This window comes from Xiphophorus maculatus, chromosome 4 (genome assembly GCF_002775205.1).
Source record: "Xiphophorus maculatus strain JP 163 A chromosome 4, X_maculatus-5.0-male, whole genome shotgun sequence".
NCBI classification, from domain to species: domain Eukaryota; kingdom Metazoa; phylum Chordata; class Actinopteri; order Cyprinodontiformes; family Poeciliidae; genus Xiphophorus; species Xiphophorus maculatus.
This window is the reverse complement of record NC_036446.1, coordinates 2,832,274-2,854,355: the sequence shown is the minus strand read 5'-3', so window position 1 is coordinate 2,854,355 and position 22,082 is coordinate 2,832,274. Positions and strand designations below refer to the sequence as shown.

The 22,082-nt window shown below is 36.5% G+C and overlaps 1 protein-coding gene across 2 annotated transcripts in view; it reads left to right on the top strand.

The window, feature by feature from the left end:
• serinc4 (serine incorporator 4) overlaps positions 1-22,082 on the top strand; it is a 101,340-nt gene that overhangs the window by 67,312 nt on the left and 11,946 nt on the right. The window lies entirely within an intron of this gene.

Sequence of the window (22,082 nt, the reverse complement as noted above, 5' to 3'; positions counted from 1 at the left end):
CTGCTGTTTTTCACTGTCGGCACAAGACGGCAGCTGAGAGTATCTGTATCCGAAGCAACTGAGTCAGTGAAGTAGCTTAATATGCTAGTTCCGGTTATTTGTGACAATTTCTGCAAGTCACAATAGCTCTAGGTTGAGGTAAAACAAAATTGCCTTATTTCAGCTGATCAGATTGATGTTAACAGAGATTTTATAGCCTAACAGGTTTCACGAAAGCCAGTTAGCAAAGTGCTAACATGTGAACAAATTGCGGTTCCATCAAGCTAGCAGCTACGCTATCAGAGCCACAACAAAATATCCCACAGCAGTCAAACTTTTAAAATCGATCACATTTCTTAAAGAACACATTACATTTAACAACTGTAAGCAGTTCTAATAATATAGTAATGAAATTAAATAGTATATTTTATGGACAGAACACAAACACTTCTTACCTTAACCAAGGAGAGTCGGAAGCAGAAAGCTCTTCTTCTTCTTTTTGTTTTTAATGGCGGTTGGCAAGCAACTTAATGGTGTGCATTACCGCCACCTACTGGTATGGAGTGTGGATCAGGGCGTGCATTACCGCCACCTACTGGTATGGAGTGTGGATCAGGGCGCAACTTAAAAAAAAAAAAAAAAAACCCAAAATATCTGGAATTTTTAACTGTAACTTATTCTTTAGAAGCCTATTATTATTATGCTTCATTTTAAAGTTCCAAACTAATTCCATGTGTAACAGTTACTCAGTTAACCGCTCCCCAATCTAAAGTCTTACATATAATCCTGTTACCTTCCAAAATGTAATAACCGCTTTATTTATTTTGTGTTTAATTAATATCTTATTAAGTTTAAATGTCTCTATATCATGTTTCCTTTGATGTTGCTCTTAATAATTCATTATATTTTTTCCAGACTTACAATACTTTATTTCCATAATTCTACTTTGTTTTAAGGACACCTTAGGTAAATGATCTTCCATTTCATTTCCTGCTATATCTTTATGAGCTGGTATCCACATAAACCTAATCTCTATTTTAGAGATGCTGGGTTAGACAATTCTCTTTTTGAGCCAGCTGGGGGAGACAATTCTCCGTTTTAGCCAGTAGGGTATTAGGGTGTAGGATTTGTACCATTGACTTATAATGGGTTTTTTTCCGTAGTTTTTTGCGAATTATGTCGCCATGTTAATCCCGAATCCCACCAAAAGTAATAGCTGGAATGGCGTGAATTTTCTGCACGTTTTGATACCTCTTTTGTAGGTGTGCACGCAGCGGTATGAGCCGCATTAACGGTTACGGATGAAAAATAAAGAATAACTAGAAAATTTCGGAAGAAATTTAGCCGGGGCCTGCCAAGGCGCGCCCGTCGGGCATGGGCCCGGCGTCGTCGCGCCACAAATCGGCGTCGACGCCAAAGAACGCCGCGACGTGATCAGTGGCACGCGGAGAACCGCAAGAACGTTAAGCGAGGCGGACGTGCACCGTTCGGTACGATTTAAAATGTTGTCGAGGCTTTTATTTTGGAATTTTTGTTAAACTTCATTTCAAAGGGCCAAACTAATCCCAAGCGTAATAGTCCTTGGGTTAAAATAGTTATATAATGCTCAAAACACAAGTAGCTGATGTAAAAGTATTCAAGGCTTTTATTTTGAAATTTTCAGTATGCTTCATTTTAAAGTTCTGAACTAATACCACGTGTAAGAGTGCTTTGGATGAAAAAGTCAAATAAAGCCAAAAAGAGCAATTACGTCATGTAAAAATATTCAAGGCTTTTATTTTGAAATTTTCAGTATGCTTCATTTCAAAGGGCCAAACTAATCCCATGTGTAACAGTGCTTTGGATGAAAACGTCAAATAAAGCCAAAAACAGCAATTACCTGATGTAAAAATATTCAAGGCTTTTATTTTGAAATTATTATTCTCCATTTTAAAGTTCCAAACTAATCCCATGTGTAACATTGCTTTGGATGAAAAAGTCATATACGGCCAAAAAAAGCAATTACCTGATGTAAAAATATTCAAGGCTTTTATTTTGAAATTATTATTATTCTCCATTTTAAAGTTCCAAAGTAATCCCATGTGTAACAGTGCTCTGGATGAAAACGTCAAATAAAGCCAAAAACAGCAATTACCTGATGTAAAACTATTCAAGGCTTTTATTTTGAAATTATTATTATGCTCCATTTTAAAGTTCCAAACTAATCCCATGTGTAACAGTTACTGAGTTAAATCAGTTATATACAGCCCATAGCAGCAGTAGTTCTAAAGGCCAGTTCTCAGTCCTGATCTGTTTCAACTGAGGATAGATAGAACTACAGTGATGCGTATTCGTAGTCCAAATCAGCAGCCAATAGCCTCTTGAGTTCCGTTGCTATGGCAAATAATGGTCTCAGCAGGTGTGAGCTCTGAGCTGTGAGCTCTCAAACACACAAGTGTGTTTGAGCAAACACACTTTACTGAAAGAAAGCATTGGAAACAAATCCTTCTTGTTCGGGAACCGTAATACATATTCGAAAAGCGTTTCGAGCGTATGACAGTTCAATGTGTCTTCTGCGATAGTCCCGAGATTCATATCTGTACCTCACTCAGAGCATTTACAGCGATGAGAGAAAGAAATGTTGTGCCCAGATATGAACCGAGATGGGCTGTCACTCTAATTTGAAGAAAAATGAGAAACTTTGGGTCGCTTAGAGGCAAATTGTGGACAAACCGTAACTGGTATCGACGAGCCGTCTTCACTTTCGAAGAGATCACAGACGTATCTACAAAATGAAATTTGAATGGCATTTCTAGGTGAATTTGTGACGACACAGCAAATCCTCAAAAATAGGGTATTTCTAGGATTTTTCCCATTGAGTTATAATGGGGTTTTTTTCGTAGTTTTTTGCGAATTATGTCGCCACGTTAAGCCCAAATCCCACCAAAAATAATAGCTCCAATGGCGTGAATTTTCTGCACGTTTTGATACCTCATTTGTAGGTGTGCACCCAGCGGTATGAGCCGCATTAACGGTTACGGAAGAAAAATAAAGTTCTATAATAATAATATTAAAGAGACGCTTCTCTCCGACAATAGTAATAGGTTCCTGCCATTGCTTTGCATGGCAGGCCCCAACTAGAAAAACAAAATTTCTGAAGAAATTTAGCCGGGGCCTGCCAAGGCGCGCCCGTCTGGTTTGTGCCCGGCGTCGTCACGCTACAAATTGGCATCGACGCTAAAGGATGCTGCAATGTAATCAAGTTCAGATTTCTTTAGCCGAAATCTCTTTGCTTCCTTGTCTTTCGTTAGGCGATGAAATACGTTCATGTTTGGTTCGGTTCAGTTCTACTCTAGTGGGCAGACTGTACCGCAGCTGCTGCGCTACAGATATTTCTCCGCTGATTTTCAGTAAAACTCTACAACGGAGAACCTGGAGGTTCTGGTTCGGATGAACAAAATAAACCCAGATATTTTATGTTTTATTATTTGAAATTATTGATAGGCCAAGCATAATGAAAAAAAACTCAGATCATGAAGTTATTTTATGTAATTCAAACAAAAATTATAATTTACATCATACCAAGCTAATATTATGTAGTTCTGCTGTTTTTCACTGTCGGCACAAGACGGCAGCTGAGAGTATCTGTATCCGAAGCAACTGATTCAGTGAAGTAGCTTAATATGCTAGTTCCGGTTATTTGTGGCAATTTCTGCAAGTCACAATAGCTCTAGGTTGAGGTAAAACAAAATTGCCTTATTTCAGCTGATCAGATTGATGTTAACAGAGATTTTGTAGCCTAACTGGTTTCACGAAAGCCAGTTAGCAAAGTGCTAACATGTGAACAAATTGTGGTTCCATCAAGCTAGCAGCTACGCTATCAGAGCCACAACAAAATATCCCACAGCAGTCAAACTTTTAAAATCGATCACATTAAATAGTATATTTTATGGACATAACACAAACACTTCTTACCTTAACCAAACAGTCGGAAGCAGAAAGCTCTTCTTCTTCTTTTTGTTTTTAATGGCGGTTGGCAAGCAACTTAATGGTGTGCATTACCGCCACCTACTGGTATGGAGTGTGGATCAGGGCGCAACTTAAAAAAAAAAAACACTAAATCCTTTCTATCAGTTTAGTTTTCTTAAGAAATTTTATGAAATAACATAAATATTCATGGGGCGTGCTGTGGTGGCGCAGGGGGTTAGCACGCCCCACGTTTCAGTTAACCGCTCCCCAATCTAAAGTCTTACATATAATCCTGTTACCTTCAAAAATGTAATAACCGCTTTATTTATTTTGTGTTTAATTAATATCTTATTAAGTTTAAATGTCTCTATATCATATTTCCTAATTTATTGTACTTGCTTTATATTTTCCACAATTAATTATTACATGTTCTACTGTTTCCATATCCATACCACACTCACATCTACCTGTTGGATGTTTACCAATCAAATTTAAAGTTTTGTTTAATCCAGTATATCCAAGGCACAATCTTTTTTTTTTTTCATACTTGCTCTTTTCGCTTTTCAGACTTACAATACTTCATTTGAGCCAGCTGGGGGAGACAATTCTCTGTTTTAGCCAGTAGGGTATTAGGGCGTTTGTAGGAGTTTTCCCATTGAATTATAATGGGGTTTTTTTCGTAGTTTTTTGCGAATTATGTCGCCATGTTCATCCCGAATCCCACCAAAAGTAATAGCTGGAATGGCGTGAATTTTCTGCAGGTTTTGATACCTCTTTTGTAGGTGTGCACGCAGCGGTATGAGCCGCATTAACGGTTACGGATGAAAAATAAAGAATTATAATAATAATAATAAAGAAACTTTTCTTGGGAGAATAGCAATAGGTTCCTGCCATTGCTTTGCATGGCAGGCCCCAATAATACTTAAAGAGACGCTTCTCTCCGACAATAGTAATAGGTTCCTGCCATTGCTTTGCATGGCAGGCCCCAACTAGAAAAACAAAATTTCTGAAGAAATTTAGCCGGGGCCTGCCAAGGCGCGGCCGTGGGGTTTGGGCCCGGCGTCGTCACGCCACAAATCGGCGTCGACGCTAAAGAACGCCGTGACGTAATCAGTGGCACGCGGAGAACCGCAAGAACGTTAAGTGAGGCGGACGTGCACCGTTCGGTACGATTTAAAATGTTGTCAAGGCTTTTATTTTGGAAGTTTTGTTAAACTTCATTTCAAAGGGCCAAACTAATCCCATGCGTAATAGTCCTTGGGTTAAAATAGTTATATAATGCTCAAAACACAAGTAGCTGATGTAAAAAAATGCAAGGCTTTTATTTTGAAATTTTCAGTATGCTTCATTTTTAAGTTCCGAACTAATACCACGTGTAAGAGTGCTTTGGATGAAAAAGTCAAAAAAAGCCAAAAAGAGCTATTACCTCATGTAAAAATATTCAAGGCTTTTATTTTGAAATTGTCAGTATGCTTAACTTTAAAGTTCTGAACTAATACCACGTGTAACAGTGCTTTGGATGAAAAAGTCAAATAAAGCCAAAAAGAGCAATTACGTCATGTAAAAATATTCAGGGCTTTTATTGTGAAATGTTCAATATGCTTAATTTTAAAGTTCAAAACTAATCCCATGTGTAACAGTGCTTTGGATGAAAAAGTCACACAAAGCCAAAAACAGCAATTGCATGATGTAAAAATATTCAAGGCTTTTATTTTGAAATTATTATTATGCTCCATTTTAAAGTTCCAAACTAATCCCATGTGTAACAGTGCTTTGGATGAAAGAGTCATATACGGCCAAAAAAAGCAATTACATGATGTAAAAATATTCAAGGCTTTTATTTTGAAATTTTCAATATGCTTCATTTCAGAGGGCCAAACTAATACCACGTGTAACAGTGCTTTGGATGAAAAAGTCACATAAAGCCAAAAAGAGCAATTACCTGATGTAAAAATATTCAAGGCTTTTATTTTGAAATTTTCAGTATGCTTAATTTTAAAGTTCCGAACTAATGCCATGTGTAACAGTGCTTTGGATGAAAAAGTCATATAAAGCCAAAAACAGCAAATACATGATGTAAAAATATTCAAGGCTTTTATTTTGAAATTATTATTCTCCATTTTAAAGTTCCAAACTAATCCCATGTGTAACATTGCTTTGGATGAAAAAGTCATATACGGCCAAAAAAAGCAATTACCTGATGTAAAAATATTCAAGGCTTTTATTTTGAAATTATTATTATTCTCCATTTTAAAGTTCCAAAGTAATCCCATGTGTAACAGTGCTTTGGATGAAAACGTCAAATAAAGCCAAAAACAGCAATTACCTGATGTAAAAATATTCAAGGCTTTTATTTTGAAATTATTATTCTCCATTTTAAAGTTCCAAACTAATCCCATGTGTAACATTGCTTTGGATGAAAAAGTCATATACGGCCAAAAAAAGCAATTACCTGATGTAAAAATATTCAAGGCTTTTATTTTGAAATTATTATTATTCTCCATTTTAAAGTTCCAAAGTAATCCCATGTGTAACAGTGCTTTGGATGAAAACGTCAAATAAAGCCAAAAACAGCAATTACCTGATGTAAAACTATTCAAGGCTTTTATTTTGAAATTATTATTATGCTCCATTTTAAAGTTCCAAACTAATCCCATGTGTAACAGTTACTGAGTTAAATCAGTTATATACAGCCCATAGCAGCAGTAGTTCTAAAGGCCAGTTCTCAGTCCTGATCTGTTTCAACTGAGGATAGATAGAACTACAGCGATGCGTATTCGTAGTCCAAATCAGCAGCCAATAGCCTCTTGAGTTCCGTTGCTATGGCAAATAATGGTCTCAGCAGGTGTGAGCTCTGAGCTGTGAGCTCTCAAACACACAAGTGTGTTTGAGCAAACACACTTTACTGAAAAAAAGCATTGGAAACAAATCCTTCTTGTTCGGGAACCGTAATACATATTCGAAAAGCGTTTCGAGCGTATGACAGTTCAATGTGTCTTCTGCGATAGTCCCGAGATTCATATCTGTACCTCACTCAGAGCATTTACAGTGATGAGAGAAAGAAATGTTGTGCCCAGATATGAACCGAGATGGGCTGTCACTCTAATTTGAAGAAAAATGAGAAACTTTGGGTCGCTTAGAGGCAAATTGTGGACAAACCGTAACTGGTATCGACGAGCCGTCTTCACTTTCGAAGAGATCACAGACGTATCTACAAAATGAAATTTGAATGGCATTTCTAGGTGAATTTGTGACGACACAGCAAATCCTCAAAAATAGGGTATTTCTAGGATTTTTCCCATTGAGTTATAATGGGGTTTTTTTCGCAGTTTTTTGCGAATTATGTCGCCACGTTAAGCCCAAATCCCACCAAAAATAATAGCTCCAATGGCGTGAATTTTCTGCACGTTTTGATACCTCATTTGTAGGTGTGCACCCAGCGGTATGAGCCGCATTAACGGTTACGGAAGAAAAATAAAGAATTATAATAAAGAGACGCTTCTCTCCGACAATAGTAATAGGTTCCTGCCATTGCTTTGCATGGCAGGCCCCAACTAGAAAATTTCGGAAGAAATTTAGCCGGGGCCTGCCGAGGCGCGCCCGGGGGGCATGGGCCCGGCGTCGTCGCGCCAGAAATCGGCGTCGACGCCAAAGGACGCCGCGACGCGATCAGCGGCACGCGGAGAACCGCAAGAACGTCGAGCGAGGCGGACGCGCACCGTTCGGTACGATTTAAAATGTTGTCGAGGCTTTTATTTTGGAAGTTTTGTTAAACTTCATTTCAAAGGGCCAAACTAATCCCATGCGTAATAGTCCTTGGGTTAAAATAGTTATATAATGCTCAAAACGCAAGTAGCTGATGTAAAAATATTCAAGGCTTTTATTTTGAAATTTTCAGTATGCTTCATTTTAAAGTTCTGAACTAATACCACGTGTAAGAGTGCTTTGGATGAAAAAGTCAAATAAAGCCAAAAAGAGCAATTACGTCATGTAAAAATCTTCAAGGCTTTTATTTTGAAATTTTCAGTATGCTTCATTTCAAAGGGACAAACTAATTCCATGTGTAACAGTGCTTTGGATGAAAAAGTCAAATAAAGCCAAAAAGAGCAATTACGTCATGTAAAAATATTCAAGGCTTTTATTTTGAAATTTTCAGTATGCTTCATTTTAAAGTTCCGAACTAATACCACGTGTAACAGTGCTTTGGATGAAAAAGTCAAATAAAGCCAAAAAGAGCAATTACGTCATGTAAAAATATTCAAGGCTTTTATTTTGACATTTTCAGTATGCTTCATTTCAAAGGGCCAAACTAATACCATGTGTAACAGTGCTTTGGATGAAAAAGTCACATAAAGCCAAAAACAGCAATTACCTGATTTAAAAATATTCAAGGCTTTTATTTTGAAATTTTCATTACGCTTCATTTTAAAGTTCTGAACTAATACCATGTGTAACAGTGCTTTGGATGAAAAAGTCAAATAAAGCCAAAAAAGAGCAATTACATGATGTAAAAATATTCAAGGCTTTTATTTTGAAATTTTCAGTATGCTTCATTTCAATGGGCCAACCTAATCCCATGAATAACAGTCATTGGATAAAATCAGTTATATAATGCTCAAAACACAAGTAGTTGATGTAACAATATTCAAGGCTTTTAATTTGAAATTATTATTATGCTCCATTTTAAAGTTCCGAACTAATCCCATGTGTAACAGTGCTTTGGATGAAAAAGTCATATACGGCCAAAAAGAGCAATTACATGATGTAAAAATATTCAAGGCTTTTATTTTGAAATTTTCAGTATGCTTCATTTTAAAGGGCCAAACTAATCCCATGTGTAATAGTCATTGGGTTAAATCAGTTATATAATGCTCAAAACAAAAGTAGTTGATGTAAAAATATTCAAGGCTTTTATTTTGAAATTATTATTATGCTCCATTTGAAAGTTCCGAACTAATCCCATGTGTAACAGTGCTTTGGATGAAAAAGTCATTTACGGCCAAAAAGAGCAATTACGTCATGTAAAATATTCAAGGCTTTTATTTTGAAATTTTCAGTATGCTTAATTTTAAAGTTCCAAACTAATCCCATGTGTAACAGTTACTGAGTTAAATCAGTTATATACAGCCCATAGCAGTTCTAAAGGCCAGTTCAGTCCTCCTCTGTTTCAACTGAGTATTCCACTATAGATAGAACTACAGTGATGCGTATTCGTAGTCCTAACCAGCAGCCAATAGCCTCTTGAGATCCGTTGCTATGGCAAATAATGGTCTCAGCAGGTGTGAGCTCTGAGCTCTGAGCGCTCAAACACACAAGTGTGTTTGAGCAAACACACTTTACTGAAAAAAAGCATTGGAAACAAATCCTTCTTGTTCGGGAACCGTAATACATATTCGAAAAGCGTTTTAAGCGTATGACAGTTCAATGTGTCTTCTGCGATAGTCCCGAGATTCATATCTGTACCTCACTCAGAGCATTTACAGCGATGAGAGAAAGAAATGTTGTGCCCAGATATGAACCGAGATGGGCTGTCACTCTAATTTGAAGAAAAATGAGAAACTTTGGGTCGCTTAGAGGCAAATTGTGGACAAACCGTAACTGGTATCGACGAGCCGTCTTCACTTTCGAAGAGATCACAGACGTATCTACAAAATGAAATTTGAATGGCATTTCTAGGTGAATTTGTGACGACACAGCAAATCCTCAAAAATAGGGTATTTCTAGGATTTTTCCCATTGAGTTATAATGGGGTTTTTTTCGTAGTTTTTTGCGAATTATGTCGCCACGTTAAGCCCAAATCCCACCAGAAGTAATAGCTCCAATGGCGTGAATTTTCTGCACGTTTTGATACCTCATTTGTAGGTGTGCACCCAGCGGTATGAGCCGCATTAACGGTTACGGAAGAAAAATAAAGAATAACTAGAAAATTTCGGAAGAAATTTAGACGGGGCCTGCCAAGGCGCGCCCGTGGGGTTCGGGCCCGGCGTCGTCGCGCCACAAATCGGCGTCGACGCCAAAGAACGCCGCGACGTCACCAGTGGCACGCGGAGAACCGCAAGAACGTTAAGCGAGGCGGACGTGCACCGTTCGGTACGATTTAAAATGTTGTCAAGGCTTTTATTTTGGAAGTTTCAGTATGCTTCATTTCAAAGGGCCAAACTAATCCCATGCGTAATAGTCCTTGGGTTAAAATAGTTATATAATGCTCAAAACACAAGTAGCTGATGTAAAAGTATTCAAGGCTTTTATTTTGAAATTTTCAGTATGCTTCATTTTAAAGTTCTGAACTAATACCACGTGTAAGAGTGCTTTGGATGAAAAAGTCAAATAAAGCCAAAAAGAGCAATTACGTCATGTAAAAATATTCAAGGCTTTTATTTTGAAATTTTCAGTATGCTTCATTTCAAAGGGCCAAACTAATACCATGTGTAACAGTGCTTTGGATGAAAAAGTCAAATAAAGCCAAAAAGAGCAATTACATGATGTCAAAATATTCAAGGCTTTTATTTTGAAATTTTTGTTAATCTTCATTTCAAAGGGCCAAACTAATACCATGTGTAACAGTGCTTTGGATGAAAAAGTCATACAAAGCCAAAAACAGCAATTGCATGATGTAAAAATATTCAAGGCTTTTATTTTGAAATTATTACTTTGCTCCATTTTAAAGTTCCAAACTAATCCCATGTGTAACAGTGCTGTGGATGAAAAAGTCATATACGGCCAAAAAAAGCAATTACATGATGTAAAAATATTCAAGGCTTTTATTTTGAAATTTTCAGTATGCTTCATTTCAGAGGGCCAAACTAATACCACGTGTAACAGTGCTTTGGATGAAAAAGTCACATAAAGCCAAAAACAGCAATTACCTGATGTAAAAATATTCAAGGCTTTTATTTTGAAATTATTATTATGCTCCATTTTAAAGTTCCGAACTAATCCCATGTGTAAGAGTGCTTTGGATGAAAAAGTCAAATAAAGCCAAAAAGAGCAATTACGTCATGTAAAAATATTCAAGGCTTTTATTTTGAAACTTTTGTTAAGCTTCATTTCAAAGGGCCAAACTAATACCACGTGTAACAGTGCTTTGGATGAAAAAGTCAAATAAAGCCAAAAAGAGCAATTACATGATGTAAAAATATTCAAGGCTTTTATTTTGAAATTTTTGTTAATATTCATTTCAAAGGGCCAAACTAATACCATGTGTAACAGTGCTTTGGATGAAAAAGTCACATAAAGCCAAAAACAGCAATTACCTGATGTAAAAATATTCAAGGCTTTTATTTTGAAATTATTATTATGCTCCATTTTAAAGTTCCGAACTAATCCCATGTGTAACATTGCTTCGGATGAAAAAGTCATATACGGCCAAAAAGAGCAATTACGTCATGTAAAATATTCAAGGCTTTTATTTTGAAATTATTATTCTCCATTTTAAAGTTCCAAACTAATCCCATGTGTAACATTGCTTTGGATGAAAAAGTCATATACGGCCAAAAAAAGCAATTACCTGATGTAAAAATATTCAAGGCTTTTATTTTGAAATTATTATTATTCTCCATTTTAAAGTTCCAAAGTAATCCCATGTGTAACAGTGCTTTGGATGAAAACGTCAAATAAAGCCAAAAACAGCAATTACCTGATGTAAAACTATTCAAGGCTTTTATTTTGAAATTATTATTATTCTCCATTTTAAAGTTCCAAAGTAATCCCATGTGTAACAGTGCTTTGGATGAAAACGTCAAATAAAGCCAAAAACAGCAATTACCTGATGTAAAAATATTCAAGGCTTTTATTTTGAAATTATTATTCTCCATTTTAAAGTTCCAAACTAATCCCATGTGTAACATTGCTTTGGATGAAAAAGTCATATACGGCCAAAAAAAGCAATTACCTGATGTAAAAATATTCAAGGCTTTTATTTTGAAATTATTATTATTCTCCATTTTAAAGTTCCAAAGTAATCCCATGTGTAACAGTGCTTTGGATGAAAACGTCAAATAAAGCCAAAAACAGCAATTACCTGATGTAAAACTATTCAAGGCTTTTATTTTGAAATTATTATTATGCTCCATTTTAAAGTTCCAAACTAATCCCATGTGTAACAGTTACTGAGTTAAATCAGTTATATACAGCCCATAGCAGCAGTAGTTCTAAAGGCCAGTTCTCAGTCCTGATCTGTTTCAACTGAGGATAGATAGAACTACAGCGATGCGTATTCGTAGTCCAAATCAGCAGCCAATAGCCTCTTGAGTTCCGTTGCTATGGCAAATAATGGTCTCAGCAGGTGTGAGCTCTGAGCTGTGAGCTCTCAAACACACAAGTGTGTTTGAGCAAACACACTTTACTGAAAAAAAGCATTGGAAACAAATCCTTCTTGTTCGGGAACCGTAATACATATTCGAAAAGCGTTTCGAGCGTATGACAGTTCAATGTGTCTTCTGCGATAGTCCCGAGATTCATATCTGTACCTCACTCAGAGCATTTACAGTGATGAGAGAAAGAAATGTTGTGCCCAGATCTGAACCGAGATCGGCTGGCAAACACACTTTACTGAAAAAAAGCATTGGAAACAAATCCTTCTTGTTCGGGAACCGTAATACATATTCGAAAAGCGTTTCGAGCGTATGACAGTTCAATGTGTCTTCTGCGATAGTCCCGAGATTCATATCTGTACCTCACTCAGAGCATTTACAGTGATGAGAGAAACAAAAGTTGTGCCCAGATCTGAACCGAGATCGGCTGTCACTGTAATTTCAGCAAAAATGAGAAAGTTTGGGTCGCTTAGAGGCAAATTGTGGACAAACCGTAACTGGTATCGACGAGCCGTCTTCACTTTCGAAGAGATCACAGACGTATCTACAAAATGAAATTTGAATGGCATTTCTAGGTGAATTTGTGACGACACAGCAAATCCTCAAAAATAGGGTATTTCTAGGATTTTTCCCATTGAGTTATAATGGGGTTTTTTTCGTAGTTTTTTGCGAATTATGTCGCCACGTTAAGCCCAAATCCCACCACAAGTAATAGCTCCAATGGCGTGAATTTTCTGCACGTTTTGATACCTCATTTGTAGGTGTGCACCCAGCGGTACGAGCCGCATTAACGGTTACGGAAGAAAAATAAAGAATTATAATAATATTAAAGAGACACTTTGTTGGGTGTAGAGTAATAGGTTCCTGCCATTGCTTTGCATGGCAGGCCCCAACTAGAAAATTTCGGAAGAAATTTAGCCGGGGCCTGCCAAGGCGCGCCCGTCGGGCATGGGCCCGGCGTCGTCGCGCCACAAATCGGCGTCGACGCCAAAGAACGCCGCGACGTGATCAGTGGCACGCGGAGAACCGCAAGAACGTTAAGCGAGGCGGACGTGCACCGTTCGGTACGATTTAAAATGTTGTCGAGGCTTTTATTTTGGAAGTTTCAGTATGCTTCATTTCAAAGGGCCAAACTAATCCCATGCGTAATAGTCCTTGGGTTAAAATAGTTATATAATGCTCAAAACACAAGTAGCTGATGTAAAAATATTCAAGGCTTTTATTTTGAAGTTTTCAGTATGCTTCATTTCAGAGGGCCAAACTAATACCACGTGTAACAGTGCTTTGGATGAAAAAGTCACATAAAGCCAAAAACAGCAATTACCTGATGTAAAAATATTCAAGGCTTTTATTTTGAAATTATTATTATGCTCCATTTTAAAGTTCCGAACTAATCCCATGTGTAACATTGCTTTGGATGAAAAAGTCATATACGGCCAAAAAGAGCAATTACTTCATGTAAAATATTCAAGGCTTTTATTTTGAAATTTTCAGTATGCTTCATTTTAAAGTTCTGAACTAATACCACGTGTAAGAGTGCTTTGGATGAAAAAGTCAAATAAAGCCAAAAAGAGCAATTACGTCATGTAAAAATATTCAAGGCTTTTATTTTGAAACTTTTGTTAAGCTTCATTTCAAAGGGCCAAACTAATACCACGTGTAACAGTGCTTTGGATGAAAAAGTCAAATAAAGCCAAAAAGAGCAATTACATGATGTAAAAATATTCAAGGCTTTTATTTTGAAATTTTTGTTAATATTCATTTCAAAGGGCCAAACTAATACCATGTGTAACAGTGCTTTGGATGAAAAAGTCAAATAAAGCCAAAAAGAGCAATTACGTCATGTAAAAATATTCAAGGATTTTATTTTGAAATTTGCAGGATGCTTCATTTCAAAGGGCCAAACTAATACCATGTGTAACAGTGCTTTGGATGAAAAAGTCAAATAAAGCCAAAAAGAGCAATTACATGATGTAAAAATATTCAAGGCTTTTATTGTGAAATTTTTGTTAAGCTTCATTTTAAAGTTCAAAACTAATCCCATGTGTAACAGTGCTTTGGATGAAAAAGTCAAATAAAGCCAAAAACAGCAATTACCTGATGTAAAAATATTCAAGGCTTTTATTTTGAAATTTTCATCAAGCTTAATTTTAAATTGCCACACTAATCCCATGTGTAACAATTGCTGGGTTAAATCAGTTATATAAAGCTCAAAAGAGCAATTTTCTGATGTAAAAATATTCAAGGCTTTTATTTTGAAATTTTTGTTAAGCTTCATTTCAAAGGGCCAAACTAATACCATGTGTAACAGTGCTTTGGATGAAAAAGTCAAATAAAGCCAAAAAGAGCAATTACATGATGTAAAAATATTCAAGGCTTTTATTGTGAAATTTTTGTTAAGCTTCATTTTAAAGTTCAAAACTAATCCCATGTGTAACAGTGCTTTGGATGAAAAAGTCATACAAAGCCAAAAACAGCAATTACATGATGTAAAAATATTCAAGGCTTTTATTTTGAAATTTTCAGTATGCTTCATTTCGGCTTTTATTTTGAAATTTTCAATATGCTTAATTTTAAAGTTCCAAACTAATCCCATGTGTAACAGTTACTGAGTTAAATCAGTTATATACAGCCCATAGCAGCACGTAGTTATAAAGGCCAGTTCTCAGTCCTGATCTGTTTCAACTGAGGATAGATAGAACTACAATGATGCGTATTTGTAGTCCAAATCAGCAGCCAATAGCCTCTTGAGATCCGTTGCTATGTTAAATAAGTTTCACACCAAGGTGTGAAGTGTTAGTGAAACAGCCTGAGAGCCTCAGAAAATCCTGTCGCATGACTTTGCTCTGAAGCACCGTGACAGAAAACCGTACGGTCTAGATAAATTTCGAAAACATTTTACCGGAGCAGACAGGCGTATCAATGTGAGGACCGATTTTGATACTAATCGTGCGATATTTGTGGCCGTGATGGCGATTTCAAAAATGATTTGGGTTGAAAAAGTTGTCTTGATCTCTCACTCTAATCAGCGAGAGAAGCCCTCTAACTTTAGGAAAAATGAGAAACTTTGGGTCGCTTAGAGGCAAATTGTGGACAAACCGTAACTGGTATCGACGAGCCGTCTTCACTTTCGAAGAGATCACAGACGTATCAACAAAATGAAATTTGAATGGCATTTCTAGGTGAATTTGTGACGACACAGCAAATCCTCAAAAATAGGGTATTTCCAGGATTCTTCCCATTGACTTATAATGGGTTTTTTTTCGTAGTTTTTTGCGAATTATGTCGCCACGTTAACCCCAAATCCCACCACAAATAATAGCTCCAATGGCGTGAATTTTCTGCACGTTTTGATACCTCATTTGTAGGTGTGCACCCAGCGGTATGAGCCGCATTAACGGTGACGGAAGAAAAATAAAGAATTATAATAAAGAGACACTTTGTTGGGTGTAGAGTAATAGGTTCCTGCCATTGCTTTGCATGGCAGGCCCCAATAATACTTAAAGAGACGCTTCTCTCCGACAATAGTAATAGGTTCCTGCCATTGCTTTGCATGGCAGGCCCCAACTAGAAAATTTCGGAAGAAATTTAGCCGGGGCCTGCCGAGGCGCGCCCGTGGGGTTTTGGGCCCGGCGTCGTCGCGCCACTAATCGGCGTCGACGCTAAAGAATGCCGCGACGTGATCAGTGGCACGCGGAGAACCGCAAGAACGTTAAGCGAGGCGGACGTGCACCGTTCGGTACGATTTAAAATGTTGTCGAGGCTTTTATTTTGGAAGTTTTGTTAAACTTCATTTCAAAGGGCCAAACTAATCCCATGCGTAATAGTCCTTGGGTTAAAATAGTTATATAATGCTCAAAACACAAGTAGCTGATGTAAAAATATTCAAGGCTTTTATTTTGAAATTTTCAGTATGCTTCATTTCAAAGGGCCAAACTAATACCACGTGTAACAGTGCTTTGGATGAAAAAGTCAAATAAAGCCAAAAAGAGCAATTACGTCATGTAAAATTATTCAAGGCTTTTATTTTGAAATTTTCAGTATGCTTCATTTCAAAGGGCCAAACTAATACCACGTGTAACAGTGCTTTGGATGAAAAAGTCAAATAAAGCCAAAAAGAGCAATTACCTGATGTAAAAATATTCAAGGCTTTTATTTTGAAATGATTATTATGCTTCATTTCAAAGGGCCAAACTAATACCACGTGTAACAGTGCTTTGGATGAAAAAGTCATATAAAGCCAAAAACAGCAATTACCTGATGTAAAAATATTCAAGGCTTTTATTTTGAAATTATTATTATTCTCCATTTTAAAGTTCCAAAGTAATCCCATGTGTAACAGTGCTTTGGATGAAAACGTCAAATAAAGCCAAAAACAGCAATTACCTGATGTAAAAATATTCAAGGCTTTTATTTTGAAATTATTATTCTCCATTTTAAAGTTCCAAACTAATCCCATGTGTAACATTGCTTTGGATGAAAAAGTCATATACGGCCAAAAAAAGCAATTACCTGATGTGAAAATATTCAAGGCTTTTATTTTGAAATTATTATTCTCCATTTTAAAGTTCCAAAGTAATCCCATGTGTAACAGTGCTTTGGATGAAAACGTCAAATAAAGCCAAAAACAGCAATTACCTGATGGAAAAATATTCAAGGCTTTTATTTTGAAATTATTATTATGCTCCATTTTAAAGTTCCAAACTAATCCCATGTGTAACAGTTACTGAGTTAAATCAGTTATATACAGCCCATAGCAGCAGTAGTTCTAAAGGCCAGTTCTCAGTCCTGATCTGTTTCAACTGAGGATAGATAGAACTACAGTGATGCGTATTCGTAGTCCTAACCAGCAGCCAATAGCCTCTTGAGTTCCGTTGCTATGGCAAATAATGGTCTCAGCAGGTGTGAGCTCTGAGCTGTGAGCTCTCAAACACACAAGTGTGTTTGAGCAAACACACTTTACTGAAAAAAAGCATTGGAAACAAATCCTTCTTGTTCGGGAACCGTAATACATATTCGAAAAGCGTTTCGAGCGTATGACAGTTCAATGTGTCTTCTGCGATAGTCCCGAGATTCATATCTGTACCTCACTCAGAGCATTTACAGTGATGAGAGAAAGAAATGTTGTGCCCATATCTGATCCGAGGTCGGCTGTCACTCTAATATGAGCAAAAATGAGAAACTTTGGGTCGCTTAGAGGCAAATTGTGGACAAACCATAACTGGTATCGACGAGCCGTCTTCACTTTCGAAGAGATCACAGACGTATCTACAAAATGAAATTTGAATGGCATTTCTAGGTGAATTTGTGACGACACAGCAAATCCTCAAAAATAGGGTATTTCTAGGATTTTTCCCATTGAGTTATAATGGGGTTTTTTTCGTAGTTTTTTGCGAATTATGTCGCCACGTTTACCCCAAATCCCACCAGAAGTAATAGCTCCAATGGCGTGAATTTTCTGCACGATTTGATACCTCATTTGTAGGTGTGCACCCAGCGGTACGAGCCGCATTAACGGTTACGGAAGAAAAATAAAGTTCTATAATAATAATAATAATAACTAGAAAATTTCGGAAGAAATTTAGCCGGGGCCTGCCAAGGCGCGCCCGTCGGGCATGGGCCCGGCGTCGTCGCGCCACAAATCGGCGTCGACGCCAAAGGACGCCGCGACGTGATCAGTGGCACGCGGAGAACCGCAAGAACGTTAAGCGAGGCGGACGTGCACCGTTCGGTACGATTTAAAATGTTGTCAAGGCTTTTATTTTGGAAGTTTTGTTAACCTTCATTTCAAAGGGCCAAACTAATCCCATGCGTAATAGTCCTTGGGTTAAAATAGTTATATAATGCTCAAAACACAAGTAGCTGATGTAAAAATATTCAAGGCTTTTATTTTGAAATTTTCAGTATGCTTCATTTCAAAGGGCCAAACTAATACCACGTGTAACAGTGCTTTGGATGAAAAAGTCAAATAAAGCCAAAAAGAGCAATTACGTCATGTAAAATTATTCAAGGCTTTTATTTTGAAATTTTCAGAATGCTTCATTTCAAAGGGCCAAACTAATACCACGTGTAACAGTGCTTTGGATGAAAAAGTCAAATAAAGCCAAAAAGAGCAATTACCTGATGTAAAAATATTCAAGGCTTTTATTTTGAAATTATTATTATGCTCCATTTTAAAGTTCCAAACTAATCCCATGTGTAACAGTGCTTTGGATGAAAAAGTCATATAAAGCCAAAAACAGCAATTACCTGATGTAAAAATATTCAAGGCTTTTATTTTGAAATTTTCAGTATGCTTCATTTCAAAGTTCCAAAGTAATCCCATGTGTAACAGTGCTTTGGATGAAAACGTCAAATAAAGCCAAAAACAGCAATTACCTGATGTAAAAATATTCAAGGCTTTTATTTTGAAATTATTATTATGCTCCATTTTAAAGTTCCGAACTAATCCCATGTGTAACATTGCTTTGGATGAAAAAGTCATATACGGCCAAAAAGAGCAATTACTTCATGTAAAATATTCAAGGCTTTTATTTTGAAATTTTCAGTATGCTTCATTTTAAAGTTCTGAACTAATACCACGTGTAAGAGTGCTTTGGATGAAAAAGTCAAATAAAGCCAAAAAGAGCAATTACGTCATGTAAAAATATTCAAGGCTTTTATTTTGAAACTTTTGTTAAGCTTCATTTCAAAGGGCCAAACTAATACCACGTGTAACAGTGCTTTGGATGAAAAAGTCAAATAAAGCCAAAAAGAGCAATTACATGATGTAAAAATATTCAAGGCTTTAATTTTGAAATTTTTGTTAATATTCATTTCAAAGGGCCAAACTAATACCATGTGTAACAGTGCTTTGGATGAAAAAGTCAAATAAAGCCAAAAAGAGCAATTACGTCATGTAAAAATATTCAAGGCTTTTATTTTGAAATTTGCAGGATGCTTCATTTCAAAGGGCCAAACTAATCCCATGCGTAATAGTCCTTCGGTTAAAATAGTTATATAATGCTCAAAACACAAGTAGCTGATGTAAAAATATTCAAGGCTTTTATTTTGAAATTTTTGTTAAGCTTCATTTTAAAGGGCCAAACTAATACCATGTGTAACAGTGCTTTGGATGAAAAAGTCAAATAAAGCCAAAAAAGAGCAATTACGTCATGTAAAAATATTCAGGGCTTTTATTGTGAAATTTTCAATATGCTTAATTTTAAAGTGTAAAACTAATCCCATGTGTAACAGTTACTGAGTTAAATCAGTTATATACAGCCCAAAGCAGCAAGTAGTTGTAAAGGCCAGTTCTCAGTCCTGATCTGTTTCAACTGAGGATAGATAGAACTACAACGATGCGTATTCGTAGTCCTAACCAGCAGCCAATAGCCTCTTGAGTTCCGTTGCTATGGCAAATAATGGTCTCAGCAGGTGTGAGCTCTGAGCTGTGAGCTCTCAAACACACAAGTGTGTTTGAGCAAACACACTTTACTGAAAAAAAGCATTGGAAACAAATCCTTCTTGTTCGGGAACCGTAATACATATTCGAAAAGCGTTTTAAGCGTATGACAGTTCAATGTGTCTTCTGCGATAGTCCCGAGATTCATATCTGTACCTCACTCAGAGCATTTACAGTGATGAGAGAAAGAAATGTTGTGCCCAGATATGAACCGAGGTCGGCTGTCACTCTAATATGAGCAAAAATGAGAAACTTTGGGTCGCTTAGAGGCAAATTGTGGACAAACCATAACTGGTATCGACGAGCCGTCTTCACTTTCGAAGAGATCACAGACGTATCTACAAAATGAAATTTGAATGGCATTTCTAGGTGAATTTGTGACGACACAGCAAATCCTCAAAAATAGGGTATTTCTAGGATTTTTCCCATTGAGTTATAATGGGGTTTTTTTCGTAGTTTTTTGCGAATTATGTCGCCATGTTAATCCCGAATCCCACCAAAAGTAATAGCTGGAATGGCGTGAATTTTCTGCACGTTTTGATACCTCTTTTGTAGGTGTGCACGCAGCGGTATGAGCCGCATTAACGGTTACGGATGAAAAATAAAGAATAATAATAATAAAGAAACTTTTCTTGGGAGAATAGCAATAGGTTCCTGCCATTGCTTTGCATGGCAGGCCCCAACTAGAAAATTTCGGAAGAAATTTAGCCGGGGCCTGCCGAGGCGCGGCCGTGGGGTTCGGGCCCGGCGTCGTCGCGCCACAAATCGGCGTCGACGCCAAAGAACGCCGCGACGTAAGCAGTGGCACGCGGAGAACCGCAAGAACGTTAAGCGAGGCGGACGTGCACCGTTCGGTACGATTTAAAATGTTGTCAAGGCTTTTATTTTGGAAGTTTTGTTAAACTTCATTTCAAAGGGCCAAACTAATCCCATGCGTAATAGTCCTTGGGTTAAAATAGTTATATAATGCTCAAAACACAAGTAGCTGATGTAAAAATATTCAAGGCTTTTATTTTGAAATTTTCAGTATGCTTCATTTCAAAGGGCCAAACTAATACCACGTGTAACAGTGCTTTGGATGAAAAAGTCAAATAAAGTCAAAAAGAGCAATGACCTGATGTAAAAATATTCAAGGCTTTTATTTTGAAATTATTATTATGCTCCATTTTAAAGTTCCAAACTAATCCCATGTGTAACAGTGCTTTGGATGAAAAAGTCATATAAAGCCAAAAACAGCAATTACCTGATGTAAAAATATTCAAGGCTTTTATTTTGAAATTATTATTATGCTCCATTTTAAAGTTCCAAACTAATCCCATGTGTAACAGTGCTTTGGATGAAAACGTCAAATAAAGCCAAAAACAGCAATTACCTGATGTAAAAATATTCAAGGCTTTTATTTTGAAATTATTATTCTCCATTTTAAAGTTCCAAACTAATCCCATGTGTAACATTGCTTTGGATGAAAAAGTCAAATAAAGCCAAAAAGAGCAATTACGTCATGTAAAATTATTCAAGGCTTTTATTTTGAAATTTTCAGAATGCTTCATTTCAAAGGGCCAAACTAATACCACGTGTAACAGTGCTTTGGATGAAAAAGTCAAATAAAGTCAAAAAGAGCAATGACCTGATGTAAAAATATTCAAGGCTTTTATTTTGAAATTATTATTATGCTCCATTTTAAAGTTCCAAACTAATCCCATGTGTAACAGTGCTTTGGATGAAAAAGTCATATAAAGCCAAAAACAGCAATTACCTGATGTAACAACATTCAAGGCTTTTATTTTGAAATTATTATTCTCCATTTTAAAGTTCCAAACTAATCCCATGTGTAACATTGCTTTGGATGAAAAAGTCAAATAAAGCCAAAAAGAGCAATTACGTCATGTAAAATTATTCAAGGCTTTTATTTTGAAATTTTCAGAATGCTTCATTTCAAAGGGCCAAACTAATACCACGTGTAACAGTGCTTTGGATGAAAAAGTCAAATAAAGTCAAAAAGAGCAATGACCTGATGTAAAAATATTCAAGGCTTTTATTTTGAAATTATTATTATGCTCCATTTTAAAGTTCCAAACTAATCCCATGTGTAACAGTGCTTTGGATGAAAAAGTCATATAAAGCCAAAAACAGCAATTACCTGATGTAAAAATATTCAAGGCTTTTATTTTGAAATTATTATTATGCTCCATTTTAAAGTTCCAAACTAATCCCATGTGTAACAGTGCTTTGGATGAAAACGTCAAATAAAGCCAAAAACAGCAATTACCTGATGTAAAAATATTCAAGGCTTTTATTTTGAAATTATTATTCTCCATTTTAAAGTTCCAAACTAATCCCATGTGTAACATTGCTTTGGATGAAAAAGTCATATACGGCCAAAAAAAGCAATTACCTGA